Here is a 5208-nt window from a genome sequence, read left to right on the forward strand (position 1 = left end):
ATATATATATATATATATATATATACATGTGTGTGCCTTCCTTCTTGACTATTCGTGGGTCAAAGGGGCACACAACATCAATTATATACCACATATGGTGCATCTTGTCCTCCACCACTAAGTCTATTATTATCACTGTTGTTGTTGTTGTTTTTGTTGCTGTTGTTATTCATATCGACAAGACACTCGTCGTATCTTTTTCATATGTTCAGAAGTTTTTAATTGTTGACATTTTGTGGCTAAGATTTGTTAAGTCAACCAGGACCCCACAAAGCTAATTCGTTATTTTGTTTCTTTCTCCTTTGAGGCGTAAATTTATAGAAAATAATCGAATTTCTTTTCAATATTTAAAAATATATATATATAGTATTTGCTTTCACAACCAGTGAATTAGAGGGATCGTTAGTGGGTAACTCTAAAAGACAGGTGCAACATATGTTAAGGTTCCTCTCTCTTACTATACTGAAAGAAGAGGAAGACACTCCCCCACTGAAAGTCCAAATATCAAAATGATACAACACTACTTCCCCGGTGAACAACAATAAGAGAAATAACAACTACCACTACTACTACTATTACTACTACTACTGCTACTACTACTACTACTACTACTACTACTACTACTACTACTACCACTACCACTACTACCACTACTACTAATACTACTACTACAATGACAACACCAAAAAATCAAGCAACACGCGAACACAACAACACCACCATTAACACCGTCACAACTAGTGCCAACAACATCGACAAGACAGTAAACAACACTTTGAAAGAAACATTACTTTTGCCACCACCACTAACATCACCTTCACTAGTATCATCTCAGCAGGTGCAATTTTTCTCGGCGCGGAAAAAACGCCAACAATGTCACCACCAACAGTAACAAGGAGACTAACTGTTCAATATGAACTGAGAGCACTGGCAACAACGTGTACCACCAGGCAACTGCATAAGGTATTTCTTATTTCTTTGTTGCCCACAAGGGGCTAAACATAGAGGGGACAAACAAGGACAGACAAAGGAAATCTGCCTCCTAGAAAATTTGTTGAAGGGTGAATGAGAGTGGCAAGCTGGGTCTCATTAAATGGGCTACCCTGAGCATTCGTCTGGAGGCTGAGGGATTACAATAGGGAGACGGCACTTACTCTAACGGTAAGAGTGACTGTGCTTTTTGTGAGATTTCCACAGGCACAGGTAATCCTCGGAGTCCACTCCACTTTTGAGGAATTTACCTTGCTTAAGATGTAACTGTTACCGAGTTGCTTTTAGTGTGTTTATTAAGTCTTGGTGCACATTTCAAACCAGTGTTTTTCTGTTTTGTAACCTATCATTTCGTACATTTAAGGTTGTGGCCAATAAAGAAATCATCATCATCATCATCATCATTATTATCATTAAAGAAGTTAGGCGGTATGAGGATATGAGATGTGCTATTTTGGGTAGTTATCAGATGTTCACAATGATTGCAGAGACAGTAATGGCTAGGGAAAGCCTAGTCTTGAACTGAGAAAGAGATTACAGTATTTAAGGTGCCCGTTTGTCTATCACGGATACAGATAGTTATGTATAATAACTTGTGCTGACAGTTCTGAACGACAAATGATTTGTTAGCCTTTCATTTCTAAGTATCAGTGGGGAAAAGTACAAGGATCCGCCGAAGTTGTTTATTGATGTCACGCACGAGAATGACTTCAGAGAGTGATGGGGTGAGATACATTCTTCAATGCAGAACATAAAATAGTCAAGTGATTTACTCGTATGTTTTTTCATTAGCTCCTCGATCGGGCAACAGTCAAAGGAGTTACAGCCATGCCTATTCCGTATGGTTCCTTGTGGCACTTGTTTCCATTCGTTATTAAAATGTTTGCAATTGAACTTTGCTGTCTTATAGGAATTTTTGCAATGAAAATGGTTAAAACTTTATCTAAAAACTAAAAATCTTCAAACAAATTTTTAGTTGTTAGAATATCATGATGTTTTCGCATCCTACTCTCATCCTTTTTATCTTCTTCGGCACGGTGTTGTTCCATCTCTGTACTGACACTTCCCTACATGTTTCTCTATTATGCGATTCCTGTAACCTCACTGTATCATCTTCATATCATTTTCATTTATGCTATTAAATCAAACCCATATATGCAAGCGTAACAATGTTCCGATGAACATTTTGCATTCCACAAAACTTGCAAAGCCTACAATGGAGTCTTGGTAGATCTTGCTTCAGATAAATTTATTGAGCTGTTTTTGTTTTTGTTTTTGTTTTTCCCTAAATTTCATCAGCGTTCATCGTATGATAGTCACACCAAAATTCGCAAGTTTCACAATCTTCCAACTTAAAGTACGTCCTACATTGTAAGCTTTGAATATAGCAATAACCTCCTTGTCTCTAGTTTAAATCAAGCTGATTGAAAGCAAGAAGGTTATTTGAACCATTGTCAGGTCGTTTAGGTTACGTGGGAAAGCTGGAACATTGATCATAAAATGCATGGTTTTCTTTCCAAATTTCTTTCGACAGTATTCTTTTCAGAGCAGAAACACTAAATAAACAAATCTTGGAACATTGTCCTAGTAATCCACCTCTTTTATTTTATCGTTATTAATTTATAGTAAACTTTCGTAGCTGGTGTCACAGAAGGATAAAACAGGCATTGATTTGAGATTTACCACTAAGGAGAAACGTCGTACAATCTTTGGAAGCCTTGAAACCTGGCACAGACTTTTCTTCTTTGAAAGTATAAATTCATTTTGGCATTCGTTTCCAAAATAAGTTTGTCTCATGCACATTAAAAATTTGCTGTGATATGGGAAAGCAATTACAGTTTCTTTGACGCCACTTGCACTCTCTCCTGCAATCAGTATGTTATAAAAAAAATTGACTGGTTTCTGAAACATTCAAACCAACCATGACTTGCAGTAATGTTTTTAGGAATACAACCTTGTTTCCATTTCTGTAAGTCATTAAATAAACTTAAAGCATTCACTTGCATGGCGAGTGATGAACAGGAAGAGTTACACCGATGCATGTCTTCCATTCATATGTTTAAAATACCATATATTCCATTGGACTTGTCCTATTCTCACTTAGTTTATAGCAGCTAAATGTGTTACACTTTGAGCACAAGCTTGGATTTTTTCAACATTTCTGCAAAACGTTTGAATATTTGTTACTTATAGACCCGAGAGATTTTCCAATATCTACAGCTCGTTATGTATCGTTGAATCTCTATAACATTTCGAATTTAGTTTCTTACGTTAATCTTTTTCTCTGCTTTTGTATCCACAGACAGTAGCAGTGCACAGTGCACGTTTAAACAGCATTACGTCAGGAATAAATCAAGGAAATACTTGCATAGCAAAAAGTGTATGAAGCACATTTTATCACCACTCGGTTAACCCAAGCAATAATATCAACTGTCGAGTTTTGTACGTATTCAAAAATGTATTTGTCCCAATTTATAATAATTTCCGTTTAATACCATGGCCTTTTGGCCAGCAGAAAAATAATTTGTTTATGGACAACTAAAACAGAAAATACTTTGCACTCGATACATCGAAGGAAGTACAGTTACGAGAATTTTTAATGGATTAATAAAGATCTAACAGACCCTGTTTAAGAAGTTTTTATCTTTTAAACATCCTTTCATTCTTTACTTTTCATTTTTTTATATATTTTAAATAAGATTGTATGCTAAAGGACTTATATCTCCATGATGTAGACAATAGACATATGAAGATTGTGCTTAGCTGACGATCGTGAAATAAAAGAAGTCGAATGATTAATATCGTTATTCATCATTTTTATTTTATTATTTTATAGAACTGAAAAACGTGACAAGTTACAAGAGAAAAATTAAACAAAGGAAAAAATCAAACAAAAATTCAGTATGAGAGGCGTATATATAGTTTAGGAATTTTATTTCCTAGTATTTGCTTTAATTTTATTTTTCATCAACGAAATAATGGTAGGTGAAAACTGCCTACGAGTTTGCTTACACATTAACACTTGTTAGCACGCCCACCATGAGAAATATAAGATTTACATTCAGCTTCTTGATTCACTGAAACTCACGATTTCTTACGACACTCAATATTTCCACGTGGCACATTGGATGCTTTTAACTGAGTCCTCTTTATTGCAAGCATTCGGATCGGGTCTCCACTTCCTTGCCCCAACCAGTCTCAGAGACCTTGTAAAGGAAAATGGGCGCCCTGCCTTTCCTCCTTTTCTCCATCAAAAGATTTTGTTTTTAAAAAAAGCAGCAAATATCTACTTTTATATTACCTTTTCTTTAATATTTAATTCATATTGCAACAATTTCTGATAACGACGCTAATTTCTGTTTCCAATTCTTAAAGATTAAATTGCAAATAGCTTTGCAATGGATGATATTCAACGTATTCGTACATACGCTCACACACATGCACACATACGTATGCACACACACATACGTATTTATGTATGTATGTATGTATGTATGTATGTGTGTGTGTGTGTGTGTGTTTGTGTGTGTGTGTGTGTGTATGCACGTACATATGTGTGTGTGCATGTGTCTGTAGGGATATATGTATTTATGTATATGCACATAGACATTTATGGATATATATTTATATATACATTGGTATCTATATGTATTTATGTACATATATGTGTGTCTCTGTGTATATGTGAGAGAGAGAGAGAGAGAGTGTTCATGTTTGTACGCGCGTGCGTATATGCATACATATAGTATAATGCAAAAAACTTCTCGTTATGTATATAATGAGGCTTTCACCCAGAGAAGATTAGGCAAAATTTGCCAATCTGTCAATATATAATTAAAAGAAATTGTTAGGATAAATTTCAACCAGTGATTCTTCTAAGTAATCTGACAGAAGCGTAAATGGTAATTCTGTTCACTAATTCAGATTAGCAAGATATATAGGCTTTCTACAATTAACGGGCATTTACTTGTTTCCTGTTATTTCCTATTACGAGTAATTTTCTTCACCTACTGCCTAAATATGCTCATATAAGCGAATATGGGCACCTATACATATACATATGCATCCATCCATCCATACATACATACATACATACATACATATATTTTACATATATATTTCAGGCATATTCGTGGGTATCTGAACATATATATGATTTGGTGGATGTATGGATGTGTCGGAATGTATATTTACGTAGATGTGTATATGTATATATAT

Source organism: Octopus bimaculoides, chromosome 15 (assembly GCF_001194135.2).
Source record: "Octopus bimaculoides isolate UCB-OBI-ISO-001 chromosome 15, ASM119413v2, whole genome shotgun sequence".
Taxonomy (NCBI): domain Eukaryota; kingdom Metazoa; phylum Mollusca; class Cephalopoda; order Octopoda; family Octopodidae; genus Octopus; species Octopus bimaculoides.